General features: G+C 42.1%; 1 long non-coding RNA gene across 1 annotated transcript; it reads right to left on the bottom strand.

The window, feature by feature from the left end:
* Positions 1 to 1841: 1841 nt before the first annotated feature.
* On the bottom strand, positions 1842 to 19278 carry LOC116986098. The gene is made up of 3 exons (XR_004415413.1): positions 19230 to 19278; positions 10066 to 10069; positions 1842 to 1853 (listed from the first exon to the last, which is right to left on the bottom strand). It is a non-coding gene; the product is annotated as an uncharacterized LOC116986098 (long non-coding RNA).
* Positions 19279 to 20048: the final 770 nt, after the last annotated feature.

Genomic DNA, 20048 nt, shown 5'->3' with positions numbered 1-20048 from the left:
CTTCTCTGCCTCCGTCTACACTGAGGCCTAATGGCGGAGCTGGCGACCTCGGGACTCTGGAGGCAGCTGACAGGACTCGCCCTGAGCTCCCGTGAGGGTGGCCCAGCCCGGGGCTGGAACTGCGCTCTCGTGAGAGCGGCCTGGTGAGGGGCTGAGAGACTTTCCCGTGAGGGGCTGTGGCCTGTCGGAGTGGCCCAGCCCGAGGGTGGAACGGCACTCCCGTCGGAGTGGCCCAGCCCGAGGGAGGAGCGGCACTCCCGTCGGAGTGGCCCAGCCCGAGGGAGGAGCGGAACTCCCGTCGGAGTGGCCCAGCCCGAGGGAGGAGCGGCACTCCCGTCGGAGTGGCCCAGCCCGAGGGAGAACGGCACTCCCGTCGGAGTGGCCCAGCCCGAGGGAGGAGCGGCACTCCCGTCGGAGTGGCCCAGCCCGAGGGAGGAGCGGCACTCCCGTCGGAGTGGCCCAGCCCGAGGGAGAACGGTACTCACGTGAGGGCGATCCGGCTCGGGGCTGGAACGGTGCTCCGGTGGCTGGGACGGCGTTCTGAGGCGGTGACCTGAGTCCGGGGTTCGGCCGCGGGCCAGCGGCTGCGTGTGCTGGACTGGAGGGCGGTAGCTTCGACCACCCCCGGGCCGCGGTGTTTGAACCGGCCCGTTTGCGGGGTTCGGTGAGCCGCGGGACTGTTGTGCCATCGCCCGGTGGGGAATCGCCTCAGCGCAGAGGGAGAAGAGGAGAGAAGAGACAGTAACCCTAAGATTTTTGCCTCCACCACAGTGAGGAGGTGCTTGGAGGATACACTGTGGTGGTGTTAATTTGTGTTTATTGTTGTTTATTATTGTATGATTGTATGTATGACTGCAGGCACGAAATTCCGTTCAGACCGTAAGGTCTGAATGACAATAAAGGTATTCAATTCAATTCAATTCAATTCAATTGCCACTCCTGATCGGAGGCGTAAAAATCAGCTTTGCCATGTAAACATGCTAAAACAATATCACGAGAAAAAGGCTGTGGGTTTTGAATCGGAGACGCTGTGTCCCACACTATCGTCCAAGCCTGTTTTGACTGCGATGGTGCTGCCCCCTGACACTGGTGCTGAAGTGGGTGAGGCACGTTTGTCTGTGGCTGTGACGCATGGTAAACTGTCCAATTCTGAGGCGTTGAAAACACTTCCATTGCGTTTGTCTCACTTGACTGAGAGTCATCGGAGAGATCTGATTCCTTTGATTGAGTCAAATAAGTCGCTGTTTTCTGATGTGCCGTCTCAAACTTCCATTCTAAAATTGGACGTGGCTGATACTAAGCCAATTAAGCAACACCCATATCGTGTCAATCCAGACATGCGCCGCGGTATAAAGAGTCAGGTTGACTATATGCTGCAGCATGGCATTGCCGAGCCTAGCTGTAGTTCATGGAGCTCTCCTTGTCTATTGGCTGCTAAGGCTAATGGTGACGACCGGTTCTGTACTGACTTTTGTAAGGTTAATAGCGTAACCAAAACCGATTGTTTTCCTCTCCCACGTATGGAGGATTGCGTGGATCGTGTCGGTAGTGTCTCCTTTGTCACAAAATTGGACTTATTGAAGGGATATTGGCAAGTCCCTCTAACTGAGCGTGCAAAATAAATCTCTGCATTTGTTACACCTGATGATTTCCTTCAATATACTGTCATGGCTTTTGGTATGCGTAATGCGCTGGCAACTTTTCAACGGTTGGTAAACGTAGTGTTGTCTGGTCTGTCTTCTTGTGAGGCATACCTTGATGATTTGGTTGTGTGCTCCAGGTAGTGGATCGACCACATCGACCACTTGACAGAGGTATTCAAATGACTCGCTCATGCAAACTTGACCATCAATCTTGGAAAGTGTGAATTTGGCCAGGCCACGGTAACGTATCTTGGTAAAGTGGTGGGCCGGGGTCAGGTTCGCACTCTCCAGGCAAAGATAGAGCATATTGTCGTGTTTCCAGCTCCTACCTCTAGGACTGAGCTCCGTCGTTATCTGGCAATGGTGGGGTACTATAGAGGGTTCTGTCCAAATTTCTCTGTGGTGGCTGCTCCTTTAACGGATCTGTTAAGTCCGAAAGTCGTTTTTGAGTGGTCCGATGTGTGTCAAACTGTTTTTGAACAAACAACGAGCCTTCTTGTGTGTGCACCCGTGCTTGCAGCACCCGATTTTGAGCGGCCGTTTAAGTTGGCAGTTGATGCTAGTGATGGTGGAGTTGGTGGAGTTCTTCTCCAAGATGGTTCTGATGGGGTGGAACATCCAGTTTCATACTTTTCTAAAAAGTTTAATCGCCATCAGCAATGGTACTCTGCCATCGAAAAAGAGACTCTTGCGATGTTAATGGCTCTAGATCATTTTGAGGTCTATGTTGGTTCCTCGAATGTTCCCGTCGTCGTATACACAAATCACAATCCGCTGGTGTTCTTAAATAGGATGAGAAATAAAAACCGATGGTTAATGAGCTGGAGTTTACAGTTGCAGGGCTACAATCTGGAAGTCAGGCATATCCGTGGCAGGGATAATGTCTTGGCTGACGCATTGTCGCGCCAGTGATGTCTGAGCTACTAAATAGTTTCTGAAATTTGGTGGTGGTCTTTATTTTATTTTCAGAAACATATTCAGTAACTTAGGGTGGGGGTGTTATGCGCTCCCTCTGCTGGTGTTAATTATGTACTAACCTGTTTCTGTGATTTCCATTAGTACCTCCTGCTGCCTGGCTGCTCCTGTACCTGATTGGAGGCTCCTGGCCCAAGCTGCATCACGTGAGCCTGATGACGGAGCCTCAGCTTAAAAAGACCATGTGCACTGGCAGTCCCGCTCCCTGTCTCTCTCGTCCCCCTCAGACTGGTGGCAGCAGTCTGGTGTTGGTTTAGTTTGTTTGATTGCATAGTGTTCTTTATGTAACTCTTCATTCTGCATTAACTTATTTTGCTTGGGAAGGATGGGACTGGCATTATTGTTTTTGTGGTTTCGTTTCAGGTTTATTTTCACACTGAGGCAGGTTTAGAGTCTCTGGTCCGACGGCCCATTGAGTGGTCGGCCAGAGCACCCTTTATCTTTTGTTTGCTAGCCCATCCGACCCCTCTTTGTTTGTTTGATCCAGGTTTAATTCTTTTTGTTAGTGAAAAATAAATAATTTTTCCATTTAAACCTGGTTTTGTATTATGTTATTGGCCTTTGAGGTATTTGATTTTGGCGGCCGTAACAGTAATATAGATACTCAACAATTCCAGTGTACTATCCTTCATCTCAGCTCACTATCCTTCACCTCGTCAGAACGTTAATACTACCATTTTATGTCTGCACATTGAAGATACTGAGACTAACATGAGTTTTCAGATTCACTCGTATAAGATCACTAAATTATATTTAGTTCCGGCAGGCAGCTTTAGTTAATTATCCATTCCATCAACTGTGCAATGCAAATATCATTGAGGGGTTCATAGTATCTAATTAAGGAGCATGCAAAATAGTGTGACACCAGAAATATGGAGAACTCTAAAAGATGTGTTGCATGCAATGACAAATGCATGCTGTGCAGTGGGGTCATTCCTATCTACATATCCTAACTGCAGAGGTATTGAAGATAGGCTCATATGGCTCAACATCACCAGAAGCAGATGATAGAAATGTAATGCTATTTGTTTTTTTAATGAAAGCATTACAATTGTCTGATCTTCTACTCCTTGGCCCAGAAAATAACCTAGAACATAGAACAGTGCAGCAAAGGAATGGGCCACAATGTTTGTGCCAAACATGATGCCAAGTTAAACTGATCTAATCTGCCGGTACATGATGTGAGTGCGTGGGGGGGGGGGGGGAAGATCAAGGGGCAGAGTGGGGGGGGGGGGGGGTGTGAGGGGAGAAGGGGGGATCAGGGGTGTCACAACGGGAACCCGTCAGCCGTACCTGCGCAGTTGGGGCCTATGCGTGAGTGGTGGAATATTGGAATTGGTGGACAGGTGGAATATTGCGTTGGGGAACCAGCCCTCCCGTGTGAGAATGGGACCCGGTGGGTCCCACTTAGTCTAGTCACCATTAAACCAATGGGACGACAGATGGCACAATGGGCTAAGTGTTCGGCTGGCAACCGGAAGGTAGCCGGTTCGAATCCCGCTTGGAGTGCATACTGGCGTTGTGTCCTTGGGCAAGACACTTCACCCACCTTTGCCTGTGTGTGAATGTGTGTGAGTGATCGGTGGTGGTCGGAGGGGCAGTAAGCGCAGATTGGCAGCCACGCTTCCATCAGTCTGCCCCAGGGCAGCTGTGGCTACAGAAGTAGCTTACCACCACCGAGTGTGACTGAGGAGTGAATGAATAATGCGATGTAAGCGCCTTGAGTATTAGAAAGGCGCTATATAAATCCCATCCATTATTATTATTATTATTAAACTTCACCTTCTAGTTATACCCTCTATTTTTGGACATTTCCACCCTGGGTAAAAGGTTTTGACTGTGTAGCCTGTCAATGCCGCTCATAATTTTATATACTTCTGTCAAGTCTCCTCTCAACTTCCGATGTTCAGAGAAAACAATCCAAGTCTATACAACCTGTCTCTACAGCTGAAACCCACTAATCCAGGCAACATTCTGGTAAACCTTCTCTGCACCCTCTCCAAAGCCTCCACATTGTTCCAATAAAGAGGCGACACGAACTGCACACAGCAATCCGAATGCAGCCTAACCAAAGTCCTCTTGAGCTGCATCATAACTTCGTGACTCAAGTATTCAATGCCCCTAGCAATGAACACAAGCATACCATTCTTTATGACTCTATCGAGTCATGCTGCTACGTTCAGTCAGCTATGAATTTGGACTTCAGGATATCTCTGCACATCAATGCTGTTAAGGGTCTTTCCAATAATTATATACACTCCCCTTACATTCAACCTCCCAAAGTGCAACACCTCACACCTGCTCAGGTTAAACTCCATCTGCCATTTCTCTGCCCATTTCTTCTCCAATTTTGGTGTCGTCAGCAAATCTTTACATCAACTCATCGACATTTACCTCTAGGTCATTTAAATATATCACAAACAGCTGAGGTCCCAGCACAGATCACTGCAGAGCTCCACTGGTCACAGGCCTCCAGCTAGAATATCTACCTTCCACCATAACTCTCTGTCTTCTAAGAATTAGCTAATTCTGAATCTGTACGACCAAGTCATCGTGAATCCCGTACATCTTAATCTTCTGGATCAGCCTACCATGAGGGTCCTTATCAAAAGCTTTACTAAAATCCATGTTAGCATCCTCCGCCCTACTACATTAATCTCCTTTGTCACATCCTCAAAAAACTCAATCAAGTTAATAAGACAACCTGCCGTGTACAAAGCCCTGCTGGCTAACCCTAATTAGCCCATTTTCTTCCAATGGGAGCAAATCCTATCTTGAAGAAATCTCTCCAATTGTTTCCCTACCACTGACGCGAGGCTCACCAGTCAAAAATTCTTTGGATTCTCTCTTCTTCCCTTCTTAAACAAAGGTGCCAAACGGGCCCCATCTCCAGTCTTCCAAGGCCTCGACTATGGGAAGAAACAAAGATTCTTGTCAAAGCCCCCACAATCTCTTCTCTTGGCTCCCCCAATAACCTGGGATATATCCCATCAGGCGCTGGGGATTTATCCACCTTAATGCTCTTCAAGAGCCTCAGCACCACCTCCTTCTTAATCTCAAACTGCCCTAGCATATTTGTAACTTCACACTGATCTCGCTGTCCACCAAGTCCTTCTCCTCAGTGAATTCAGATCACCTACATCCTCCAACTCATAGAAACATAGAAAATGGGTGCAGGAGGAAGCCATTCAGCCCTTCGCGCCAGCACCGCCATTCATTGTGATCATGGTGAACTCCAAGCATAGATTCCCTCCTTTATCCCTGGGAGGTCCTACCTTCTCCCTGCTCCTCTACTTATTTTTAATGTACGTGGGATGTAAGGGGATTTTCCTTAAACTGACTTACCAATTACATTTCATGACCCCTTTTGGCTCTTCTAATTGCCCATTTGAGTTCTTTCCTACTCGCTCTATATTCCTGAAAAGCCCCGCTTATATTCTTCATAATGCCATCTTCCTAAACCTGATATGCACTTCCTTTTTCTTCTTGACCAAGTTTACGACCTCCTTGGTCATCCACCATTCCCTTACCTTGTTAACCTTATCCATCCTCCTTAATGGAACATGCTGGTCCTGTACTTTGATCAACTGGCCTCTAAAGACTGCCACAGGTCAACCGTGGACGTACGCAGTACCAAATTTACCCAATAACAACACCAAAAGGTTGTGACAATGTGTGCCCAGAAGAGGGGAGAGAAACAGTTATATTTCATAGCTTCAAAAATAACCTAAATAAGTTTGATAGTGTGATCAGGAAGGAACATATTGTCATGTTTCCATCCAGCCAATATTTTTATGATAGGTACCAGCAATAAGTTACTTTGATAGTGAAAGCTTTTATAAAGGCAGCATTGTGTTTACACGGAAATAAGCTTTTTGTGCCTGTAAGCCTATATTTTGAAGCCAAATATTAATAAGGTTTATATTTTACATCTTCAGTTACAACTCAATGGCTTTTTGTAAACCTCCGTGCGGGTACAAACATGTCATACCAGCGCTCACACGCGATTGAGATATAATAATAAATCATCAGAAGTTACTTTACAAATAAACTTATTTATATTGGGACCTAGACTTAAAGTTACCTCAGGCTGATTGAATCTGTCTTTCCAATGCCAGCCTTAGAGTTTCTATGTGAAAGTAATGCCCAGATTTAAATAGCTGGAATTGAAAATGGAACAGATGTTGTATTGTTCTGTAGTTGGCTTATTCTCCACCATGCGCCTGATCTTAATGTTAAATCCAATCATAAGTTTAGCAACTAGTAGAGGGAAAATCAGAATTTGGTTCCAGTACAATCATCTTTTCTCTAGGTGATTCATTCTCAAAAATAAACTTTATTGCAATCTGTGTTTTAGCAAAAATAAAAGTTTGCTAATCGACCTCACTGTATATTTTCCACTCTAAAGAGCCAGGGTTTGCAATATAACCTGTTTTTTTTTGTTTGCTTTATTTTAGGCTAGTCACATAAGTAAAAATTATATTAATGTACTACCAAGACTTTTAGTTCCTATGATAAATACAATTTCAGTCAATGGGGAGTAAACTATGATAATTATTTTCTTAATGTGTTATTCAGTGGAATTAATTTTGAATGCATGTTGGAAAAGTGAACAGAACAACAAATGTATAAAGCTATGTTCATTCCAGATCTTTCAAAAACGCTTGCTACCTGCTTTCCGATATACAACAAACCTTTAATCTCTTAACACCATAGCAGTTTCCTACAGCTCAAATTATAAGAATGTATATGTTTTGTTTGTTCAGTGTAAATTAAAATTCTTATTTCATTTCTCAGTCTCAATCTGATGTATTCTTATAACTTGTTTAATTTGAAGAATTAATATTTTAGACGTCTCCTCAGATTGAGTGGAATAAAGAGATGTGCAGCACATTTGTTTATTCACGTGCTCTCTGTGCCTGAAGTCTCCTTCAATCAGGAGATTAGAAGACCAACATTTTCTTCACAAATTAAATTAGAAATATTTTAAATTAGAAATATTTCAGGGGTATGTAGCCTGTGCTTCTTCACGAGCAGCCTTCTCTCATCAGAGAAAGTAATGAACTTGCCTCTATCATAGATTTCACAGCGAATGATCTTTACCTACAATTATAGCTACTGCACTTCATCATTGTAGTCCAGCTCAGTGGGGGAACCAGTTCTTGCTCAGTTGTCCCAATAGCTGCTTCATCATTGAAGCTCAGCTCAGTGGGAGAATTAGTTCGCACTCATTTTTTTATAGTTGTCCCAGTTGAAATCTGACAAACTTTTAAATTACCTTTTCATTTCTTTAATATATTGTGGGTGGAAAATGAAACCAAACTCAGAAAGGAAAAATAAAACCAAATTGTTTCAGAATATCTCCCATGTTTCTGTCATTTTTATATTCCGTCCCCATCTTCATTACTGTTAACAACCGGATATGTCCAATTTATCTTACAAAGAGCTCTCTTGATGACCCAGTAAGGTTTGCTTGTTACCCTGACTTTTTTGGCAAGTTGAATTATATTCATTATTATTACATTATATTCCTGAATCAAATCTTTGCCATTTATCTCATTTCCTGTTTGAGTTTTAATTCCATTAACAGAAAAAGGCTAATTCGTTTTCACTGTGTCACTATCTGGAGCCTTTAAGCGGAGAAATGGCAGACGGAATTTAATCCGAGCAAGTGTAAGGCGTTGAACTTTGAGAGGTCGAATGTAAGGGGAAAACATACACTTAACCACAAGAACCTTAACAACATTAATGAACATAGGGATCTTGTCCATAGCTCCCTGAAAGTAGCAACACAAGTAGATAAAATGGTGAAGAAGGTGCATGGTATGCTAGGCTCCATTTGTTAAGGTTTAGGATTAGGCTTAGGTTTAAATTTGTTATTGTCACATGTGCCGAGGTACAGTGATAAGCTGTGTTTTGCATGCCTTCTAATCAGATCAAATAACACTACACATAAATACAACCAAGTCAAGCTTAAGTACAATAGATTGAGCAAAGGGGAAGATACAGAGTGCAGAATATAGTTCTTAGCATTCAGCGCATCGGTTACAAAGACAAATTCCAATGACTGCAATGGGGTAGAGGGGAATCGGACAGTACCCTGGCGTACGGAAGGACCATTCACAAGCCTAATAACAATGGGGAAGAATATGTTCCTGAGTCCAGTGGTGCACGGTTTCAAGCTTCTGTATTTTCTGTCAGATGGGAGGAGAGAGAAGAAGGAATGACTGGGGTTTTCATTATGTTTGTTGTTTTTCCAAGGCAGCTTAAAGTATAGATGATGTCAATGGTGGGAAGTCTGGTCTGTGTGATGGACTGGGTTACATCTGTTACTCTCAGCAATTTCTTGCTGTCTTGAGCAGAGCTGTTCCCAAACCAAGACAGTATGCTTTCTATGGTGCATCTGTACAAGTTTGCAAGAGCCATAGCAAGGGGACATGCCAAATGTCCTCGACCTTTGCAGGAAGTAGAGGCATTATTGTGCCTCCTTGGCTGTAGCAGGTTGGTCCATGGCATTTCATTAGTAATAATAAAGCCAAGGAACTTGAAGCTCCCAACTATTTCCACTTTGTTATCATTGATGCTGATTGGAGCACGTACTCAAACATACTTCCTGAAGAAGGGTTTCGGCCCGAAACGTTACCTATTTCCTTCGCTCCATAGATGCTGCTGCACCCGCTGAGTTTCTCCAGCATTTTTGTGTACCTTCGATTTTCCAGCATCTGCAGTTCCTTCTTGAATACTTCCTGAAGCCATATCTTCTTTGTTTTGCTGACATTGAGGGAGATATCATCCTCTCACCATGTTACTGAGCTCTCTACCTCCTTCCTACACTCAGTCTCATAATTATTCTTGATCCAGCCCACTGCAGTGGTGTCATCTGCAAACTTGCAGATGGCATCGAGTGTAAGAGTCAGGAAGCCATGATTCAGTTTTATAGAACTTTTGTTAGGATGTGGCGGCTTTGGAGATGGTGCGGAAGAGGTTTGCCTGAATGATGCCTGGATTAGAGGGTATTAGCTAGAAGTAGAGGTGGGACAGACTTAGATTCTTCTCTCATGAATGCCTAAAGTTGAGAGGAAACGTGATAGAAATGTATAAAAATATACAGCTAAAACCTTTATCCCATGGTGGAAAAGTCGAACATTGAAGGCCTTAAGGTGAAAAGGACAATGTTTAAAGGAGATGTGCAGGACAACTTTTTTTTACACACAGGGTGATGGATGCCTGGGTTGCACTGCCAGGGATGGTGTTTGAGAAAGGTACGTTAGTGGTGTTTACGAGGTTTTCAGGTAGGCATGTGGATATGCAGGCAATGGAGGGATCTAGGCAGATGAAATCAATTGATCATAGAGTCATAGAACCATAGAGTGATACAGTGTTGAAACAGGCCCTTCGGCCCAACTTGCCCACCCCGGCCAACATGTCTCAGCTATGGTAGTTCCACCTGCCTGTGCTTGGTCCAAACTTGTCCTATCTATGTACCTGTCTAACTGTTTCATGTTTCATCATACGGCACAGACATTATGGACTGAAAAGAACGTTCCTGTGTTGCACAGTTCTGTGGTCTAGGTGTTGACTGGTGTTACCACATTATAACATCTATGTGCTCCAAAAATGTTACAAAACCTTACAACCACCTTTCAACTGTAATTTGGCCAGGTAGACATCACCCACGCGTATTGATATTCTATTTCATGCAAACGATCGTGTAATTACACATACAATCTTTTCTCCATTTCATTGCCAACATGGGGAGTCATGCAATCCACTGTTTAATTTTCTTCTGACTCACAATCAAATGATAGCTTACAGTACAGAAAGGTAGACAGCTACATTTCAAGGCTACTTATCAATGCTGCCTATTCACTTTGTTTCAGAAAGAATGAAGTCATTGTCATTAACTTAATAAGTAAAGCTTAAAATTGTTGTGTTGTAAATTTAGAATTAATCAAGAGAGTCATGAATGGCAAGTCAAATTTAGTAGTGATTTCTAAGACAGGAAATCCATGGTATGAATAATGCATGCCATTTTAATCCTTTAGTTTCTAAATATAATCTATCTTTAGGAAGCAATTTATCTGGCACAAATGACAGGGTAATCTGCAAACAACTGGCCAACTGTTATTACAGGCCTAAAACTTATTTTTCACTTAACTTATTTTACGCACAATACTGTTAGAACATAGAACATAGAAAGGTACAGCAAAGGAACGGGCCCCTCAACCCACAATATTTGTGTCCTACGTAATGTCTAGCTGAACTGTACATGATCCATATCCCAATATTCCCTGCATTTTCATTTGCCTAACTTAAAGAATCTTAAACGCCACTATCATATCTGCCTCCTCCACCCTGGAAATGCGCTCTGCACCCCCACCACCCTCTGTAAAAAAACTTGACCTGCACATCCCCATTAAACTTTCCCCCTCTCACCTTATAGCTTACCCTATCTTGTGTTCGACATTTCCACCCTGGAAAAAAGGTTCTGGCTCCCTACCATATCTAGGCTTCTCACAATTTTATACCCTTCTATCAAGCCTCCCCTCAACCTCCAACATTCTAGAGGAAATAATCCAAGTCTAGCCAAGTCTAACCCTGTAGCTTTATCTCTCTAATCCAGGCAGCATTCCGGTGAACCTCCTCTGTACTCTCTCCAAAGTTTCCATATCTTTCCTATGATGGTGTGACCAGAACAGCACCTAATAATCAAATACGTCCTATTGGAAAACTGCGTGCGTTTCTGGTTGCCTCCTTTACAGGAGGCTTTGGAAAGGGTGCAGAGGAGGTTTATCAGAATGATGCCTGGATTAGAGGATAATAGTTACATGGAGCAATTGGACAGACTTGAATTGTTTTCTCTGAAATGCCAGAGGTTATGGGGAAACCTAATAGAAGTAAATATGAGGCATAGGTTGAATGGATGGTTCAAATCCTTTTCTCAGGGTGGAAGCGTCAAAGACTAGTGGGCATAGCTCTAAGATGAAGAGGCAGAGTTTAAAGGAGATGTGTGGGGTATGTTTGTTTACATAGAGAGAGCGATGGGTGTCTGGAACGATGGTGGAGGCAGAAACTATTTGGCATTTAAGCGATTTTGGATGTAGGGAATGAAGGAATATGGATCACCTGCAGGCAGAGGAGATTCGTTTAACTTGGCATATGTTCAGCACAGATATTGAGCTGAAGGGCCTGTTCCTGTGCTGTACTGTTCTATGTTGCTGGGGTGGTGATGAATGTAGATACGATAGTGGTATTTCTAAAGCTTTTTTGATGGGCATATGGATATGCAGGGAATGGAGGAATATGGATCACGTGTAAATGACAGGAGTAAATGACAGGAGAAACACACCATCTCATAAGCAGCACCCATCATGTACCTACTTCCCCATCTGTGGTAGAGTCCGCGGATCTCAGAGGGACCTCATAACCTACTTCGTAACCCACCAAACTAGAGTGGAAGTGAAAACCAGGGATTTTGAAAGTGCAAGGCGCACAACTGTGCTGAATGAAACAAACCACGTACAAGCCAAGATTTAAAATTAGGTTAGATTAGGTTGCAAAAATCCCATCCATTGTATAGTTTGCAGGTGCAAGTAACTGAGTAAAGTGTGAATGAAAGAACTGCTTATCGAAAGAGATTGTCAGGATTGTTATCGATTGCAAACTGTGAAAGTTATTGGCCTTGCCAAGATTTGATTACAACGAGGGATATTTAAGAAAATCCGTGCCATGCTTGTTAGATTAATGTAGTATTGCAGAGGAACACAGCTGGGCTGACCAGTTTCATGCTGCAGCTTTTATGCAAGTTAGATTTGACTCAATTGTAACTCTCTTCCCTCTAAATCAGGAAGTTGTGGGTTCAAACATCACTCGAGAGATTTGAACATTTCATCTAAATTGATATTTGAAAGCAGTTTTGAGGGAGTATTACACTACAGGATTTGTCAGCTTTTGGATAAGGCTCCAAACCAGGGCTCAGTTGTTCTCATAGATAGGACTATAATCCCCCTCCACGGAAGAATTATCTAAGTTTCTCTCAACTAACATCATTAGGGTGGAATTAGTCATTCGTCTCACTTTAATTTGAAACCAAAACTGCATTTCCTTAAATTGCCCCATAGACCATTAAAAATATTTCAATTGTTGTAAAGTGCATTGCGTCCATGATAGGTGTTATATGAATATACAGTTTCCTATTTTTTGTTCAGGTACCAGCAACATATTTAAATTAGTCTGTGTTCTTACAACTGTCAAAATATTCTCTTTAACAGATAGGTATTGTAAGCTCATTTTTGGCTAGTCTTGGCATTTCTAGCCATTTAGTAAGTAACTTCTCTCTGGATTGTTTTGTGCATTTCAATATATTTGATATTTCCTTATGATGGCACTACATAATTTTAATAATTTATTCCTAAACCCATTATTTCTACTTTTCGATCCTCTTTTTGGTATACAATTATGTAGCCAAAAAAACATGCAGGTTGTACCTTTTTAACTTCAAAAGGTTCTTTCATTATTTGCTAATAAATAATGGTCTGTGGTGCCTTGCTTAGCCTTTGCTCTCATATCCTCACCTCAATGTCAAAGTAGCCTCAGTAGACAGCTCACAATGATCCCCCAGACAGCTTCAGGAACTCTGTGTATGGAATAGTTCTAAGCTAGTTGAGTATAAGCCAGGATCTTTGTTGTGTAGACAAAACTAAATCTAACGTAATGGAAAACGGAGTATGAAAATTGAATTCCCTCCTCCAACAGTTTAGCGCAACCTAAAATTCTCTGTTTTGTTGACAATATATCCCCAAAGGAAGAGGGAACATTTGAGATAAAGCTTCTACAATAAAATGTTTTTATTATATCTGAAAGGATGTGATTATTCTACTTCAAAGCAAGAACATAATCTTAGAATTAACGACAAAAGGGTTATTTGTTTATCGTGAGTTTTTTCTGTTACTAAATTTGCTAGGAATGTTGGGCTGCTGCTTAACATAAATGAAACACAAAGAAATTAAAACAGCAGATTTCTTGATATGTGACTTTCGAATTCCTGGGAAAATGAGAATTTTGTATGAGGCTCTCTCAAGTTACGATAATTTTGCTTAATGAATGAAGTCTCTTTGGTGCCAAATACATGTTGTTTTTATTCACATCAGATTGTCCCCTGTTCCCACTTAAGTGGTGGAAGAGGAGTGTGAGACCATATGGAAGGGAAAGATAACAAATGCAATGCAGTGTTCACATTAACATTTGGCAAACTCTTAACTTCAACATTAACAAAATAAGAATCCTTTCCCTTTAACCCCATCCTATGATTCCTCAGTTACTGAGATCCCACCTCAATGCACTTCACCCCACAGCATCAGCAACATTTTTTTTGAATAGAGACGGATTTTATTTTTAATTTATGGCAGATATGTATTTACACACCCAACATATGCATGTCTAATTTTTACCACTTTGAGATTAAGCATTCATAAAGCTCTCTGGAAATGCGAAAGGAATTGTTGATCTAACTAAACAGTATAAATAAACTAAAGAACTACTGCCTTACCACAACTAGGTGCTGGAGCATAAATGTGACTTTGAACTTGGCAAGGCTGCAGCACAGTACATCTAGTGTGTCCTCTCACCTGTATCCTGTAAATATTCACTTTACAGCCATGACTCATTGGTGTGACTGTAATAATAGTCCACAAATTGCTTTTTCCAATCAGGAAAAGAACATGAAACTCAGAACCACAAGATTCAACTAGTTATTTAGCAACAAGAACATGAGAGATGAACAAACTTACATTTATGTTGTACTTTTCGCATAGTACTTTTCAGCCAGCTATGTTTTTCTTAAGTGTAATCACTTAATGTTGGGAAATGTTTTTGCCTTACATATTTTGACTTAATCTAATGGAGTTTGTCAGTAAAGTTTTTTAATGCCATGTGAAATTATACTCTATTTAATCAGTTTATTTGTGGTTTGAACTACGATGTGTTATGTTTTGTGCTGTTTTACTGATTATCTTTCGGTACACTAATGTATTTGCCATTGACATGCAGGTAAATGAGGATGAAAGGTTATCAGAATCCAAAAATTGGCCACATATTTAATTACGCACATGGAAAATTAGTTATTTCTACTATATAATTATAATTTGTTCGTCTATTCTAAACTCACTAACTCAATATAATCATATGCAAGCAGCCTGCCAACAACAACATAGAAATGGCAATGATGTAAATTGCTAACAGTAACTGCTATACATTACAACTTAGGGTGTTTCGTTCCTTACAAAATTCTAGTCATGTGTGAAAGGGCTCTTTCAGAAATTCAATGTTTGATGACTTTTGTGCAGGAATTGATTCCATGATACGCGGACTATAAATTCTGATTATAATAAATGAAAGTTCCAAGATGTTTGGCAATGGAATGAGGGATAAAGGTTAAGTATTTGATGCAGCTAGGTACATTAATCAGAGCAAGATGCTTGACTGGGATATAATATATGAATGTATTGAAATTACAGTATAGATCATTGACTCATTGCAACCATGCTATGAAGTTTCCAGCTGAGAGTATCTACACTCTAACGACTCTCCCAATTTATCCCCAGTTTCTTTCATTTACTTTCTTTTTAAATAATTATCCAGGTTCATGGTAAATTATGTCATTAATTCTGCTTCAATTTTAGATTCCAATAATCTTGCACCACAGCTGCTTGGATTATTAATTATACAGTTCTCCATCTGTCTGCATTCTCCTATTTGTGGCCTATACATAATTTAGAAGCAATATAACGGCAATGCAAGTCAATGTCAATCAAAAAATAATTATATAAATTATTTCGAAATGGGACAGGATTAGGACATGTTTGTGGGATATGGACCAAAATGTGGGCAGGTAGGACTAGTGTAGATGGGACATGTTGGTCAGTGTGGGCAAGTTGGGCCGAAGGGCCTGTTTCCACACTCTATGACTGTGAAATAAGATTTTACCATGCAGTGAAAGAGGTTTTTAACTGAATTGATTGAAAGTTAAAGCATGAAACAGACCCTTTGGGGCAATGACCATCAATCACTCGTTCACATAAGTTCTATGTTATCCCACTTTCACATCCACTCCCTACACAATAGGGTGAATTTACATATCCAATTAACCTGCAAATCTGCTCGTCTTGGGGATGTGGGAGGAAACTGGATCAGCTGGAGGAAATCCGTGCTGTCACAGGGAGACCAAGCAAACTCTACACAGGCAGCATCCGAGGTCAGGATCGAACCCAGGTGTCTGGAGCTGTGAGGTAGCAGATCCACCTGCTACGGCACTGTGCCGCCCATAATGAACCATTACATTTTTATTCATTAATTTGACATGGAAAATAATGGCGACAGTAGTATATAATTGGCTTTCCTAATTTCCCCTGAGGTGATGGTGAGCTGTGGCCTTGAACAGCTGCAGTACATGTCATCAGCGAGAGAGTTCCGAGAATTCAGCCCTGTGACAATGAAATAATGGGAAAATAGTTTAAACTCAGGATGGCGTCTGAGTTGGAGAAGGTGAAGCATATGCTTCTCATCCTTAGTCAGTAATGACCCCAGGTTGGTTGCTGATGAAGAAGCTTCTGCAGCTAAGTAGTGAATTTTGTGGATAGCACATATTGCAAACATGATAGAATTTTTAAGTTAGGGCATATCTTAAGTCAATTGCTTTGTCCCTGGAGGGTCCCGAGCTCCTTGTATGTTTGGAGCAATAGACAAGTGGTTTAGAATGCTACAATACTTTGCATCTTTGAGCTTTGTGAAAAAGCTTTGATGAGCTAGGAGGTGAGTCAATAGAGGATAGAACATATGAAAGTACAACACAGAAACAGGCGGCTGCAGCCCGGAATATCTGTGCTGAACGTGATGCCAAGATAAACCAATCTCATCTGCCTGAACATGATCCATAACCCCTCCATTCCCAACATATTTATGTATCTATCTAAAAACCTCTTAAATGCCCCTAAGCTAGCTGCCCCCACCACTTCCCTAGACTGCGCATTCCAAACACCCACCCCCTATTTAACAAAACTTGCTCCACACATCTCCTTTGAACTTTGCCCCCTTCACCTTATAGCTCTGCCCTCTAATCTTTGACCTTTCCACAATAGGAAAAAGTTTATGACCCTATCTATTGCTCTCATAATTTGATATGCTTCTGAATCTGAATCTGAATCTGATGCTTCTCACCTGAGGGGCCCGACCCCGTAACTTCCGAAATTCCATGGAAAACAATACAAATTCTTGAAAACCGACTCTCTCACCTGCTTTTGTAGCTGTACTTTTCAGGTATCGTGTCCATCCATTTTCTGGTTAAGGGGGAAATGTTGAAGAAAGTCCATAGTTGTTCTTTGTATGAGAAATCAGAATTCTTTCCAGCATTTTTGTGGTGCAGAGGTTACTTGGCAATTCGAACCCAAGCTTTAATGGTGCCATCTGCAGGCAAGGACAATTTAATTGCTGGAGCAGTTGGACATGTTATTAGAAGCTCAACCATTAATGAACATCACTATCGTTGAAGCACCCAAAGATGTACATGAGATATCGACCTAAGAACCTCCCACAGCTGAAACCTGAGGCTTACACGATTGGATTCCCACACTTACTTTCATGCTTATTATGGAGTTCCTTCCATTGGCTCCATTTATACCTCACTCTGCCTCGGCAAGACCAGCAACATAATCCAGGACGAGCCGTACCCTGGTCACTCCCGCTTTTCCCCTTGCCCATCGGACAAAAGTATAGAAGTATGAAAATGTACACCTCCAGATTCAGGGACAGTTTCTTCCCAGGTGTAATCAGGCAACTGAATTGTGTTACCACAACTACTATCCTGAACGTGTCCTAAACTACTATCTACCTCTCTGGTGATCCTTGGACTATCTTTGATTGGACTTTACTGGCTTTACCTTGTATTGAACATTATCCCTTTATCATGTATCTATACACTGTACTAGACAAGCTGCAAAAACATTTCACTGTACTTGACAAGAACCTAAACTGAACCATCCAGTGGAACTTTATCCCACAAGATTTCCATTGATTTCACTTTTATTGGTCGCCTGCTGTGGTCATAAACAGAATATTTACAAACAGAGTTCAAGATTTAGAAATTGGCAGACAGGAATATGGTACACAGGGCTAAAGTGATCCTACTGCTTGTCTCCAGCATTTGTAGTGGTTTGTGTAAACTCTGTGCAGTACATATTAAATTATTGTCCAATGTTCAATGTAACAGAACAAATAATATAGATAACATATTATTCTCTGCCATCACCATTCTGCACTGCCCTCAACAACTTCCGACAGCTCCAAGTTCAGAAATCCATAACATGCTATGACCAATACCCTGTTCATAGATGCCGTCAACAGAGATTCAGTTATCTGACCTGAACTTCAACTTTTTACACATCTTTCTCATTGTAAAAAGCCTTGAAAATATTAAGCCTAGTCAAGTAACATATAAATTAATTTGTAATGGTGAGTTAGATGTAATTACTGCTGAACAATCTCCATTATCTAAAATAAAATGTTCAACGCTAATCTTTCAAAATCACATTGAACAACTCTTTTTCACAATGTCTGAGTGCTATTTCAGTTAAACATTAAACCCATGTGTGTATCCCAAATTATTCTGATTTCTGTAAAAGGTTTAAAAAGTTAAATAACATGATTAAACAAAAATGTTTGATGCTCTGTGAAAAAGCTTGCACACAATTAGTTGGCAGGTTTGCTTGATGCTAGCACTGTGTGTCATTCATCCTCTGCAAGGAAAGGTGAATCCTGGAATGCCAGGATTTGCTAGAATTTGGGGGGCTGGTTTCTTCAAGGTTAGCCTCGTGCATTGTCCCATTACTGTTAATGGAAAAATCCAGCCCAGTGTAACGTGGTCTAGATCTGGGTGGCACGGTGGCACAGCGGTAGAGTTGCTGCCTTACAATGCTTGCAGCTCCAGAGACCCGGGTTCGATCCTGACTACGGGTGCTGTCTGTATGCAGTTTGTATGTTCTCCCCGTGACCGCGTGGGTTTTCTCCAAGATCTTTTCGGTAGGAGAGTGTTAATGTGCGGGATTGCTAGCCGGGCCTGTTTCCACGCTGTTGCTACGCTGTATCTCTAAACTGAACCCGAACATAGTGGGTCAGAAATGTGATATACAAATAATTAATTACTATACTGGAACTTTACATTATGCACATAATTAAACAATTCCTACATTACTTACTGAAGGAAGCTATTTGTCTCATCAAATACAACTCCCAACAGATCAATCCACAAAGTTCCATTCCCCACTCTATATTTGCCTGGCACCCACCACTGTACAAAGAAACGTGCAACTTTTTACAAATACGTTCCTTCCCCCTCCCCTGTCTCTCCCCCAACACCCAACACCCCCCCCCCCCCCCCCCCCCCCCACACCTCCACTTGCCTCCATCCCCAAATCTTGGCAGACATTGCATTTGTTTCTTCCTCCCCTCACCCTCTCCCTCCCACCCCCTTCGCCTTTCATCCATTGGAAAAATGTTCAACAAACTACATACAGTTTGCATCTATGTCTTTCTTTTGGGCTGATACTTGCTTCTATCCACCTATCAGGGAACCCCATTGCCTGAGATCATCTGTTGCCAGCCATGATTTGTCCAGTCCCCCCTTCTCTCCCAGTTCTTTTTTCCTGCTCCCCCTGCAATCAGTCTGACAAAGGGCCCTGAAGAAACCCAACCCGAAACATCACCTATCCATTTTTTCCAGAGATGCTGCTTGACCCGCTGAGTTACCCCAGCATTTTTGTCTATCTTTGATATAAACCTGCATCTGCAGTTCTTCGTTATTATTTATATCCATGTGCTTTTAGGAGGTTGCTGGGTCTTCTGGCAAAGGGGAAGGGATGGTGTTAGCATTGTTCCATTTGATCATAATGTCAAAAAAAAGCATTCTTTGTGGGATGGTAGAAGCCACTAAATCACCAAAAAGTTTTGAAACTTGCCTGCGAAGGAACTGCAGATGCTGGTTTAAACCGAAGATAGACACAAACAGCTGGAGTAACTCAACGGGTCAGACAGCATCTCTGGAGAAAAGGAATAGGTGACGTTTCGGGTCGAGTCTGAAGAAAGGTCTCGACCCAAAACGTTACCTATTACTTTTCTCCAGAGATGCTGTCTGACCCGTTGAGTTATTCCAGCTTTTTGTATCTATCTTTGGAAACTAGCCTCTTGTTCTGTCTTTGGCTGAACTTCGCAACAGAGGAGCCATGTGTTTTGTCCTCTATCACAGATGCCTCCTCTTTCCCGTTAAGCTGGTATGGAGAATTCAGCTGTGTAAGATGGAGCAAAGAGGGAGTGCTACCCTCGCATTCTGATGGTAATAGTGTGTAAACTTACTTTCACCTATACGCTTCTAATAAAGAAACA

This window comes from Amblyraja radiata, chromosome 23 (genome assembly GCF_010909765.2).
Source record: "Amblyraja radiata isolate CabotCenter1 chromosome 23, sAmbRad1.1.pri, whole genome shotgun sequence".
Classification (NCBI taxonomy): Eukaryota; Metazoa; Chordata; class Chondrichthyes; order Rajiformes; family Rajidae; genus Amblyraja; species Amblyraja radiata.
The sequence above is the reverse complement of the archived record's forward strand: the minus strand, read 5'-3'. Positions and strand labels throughout refer to the sequence as shown.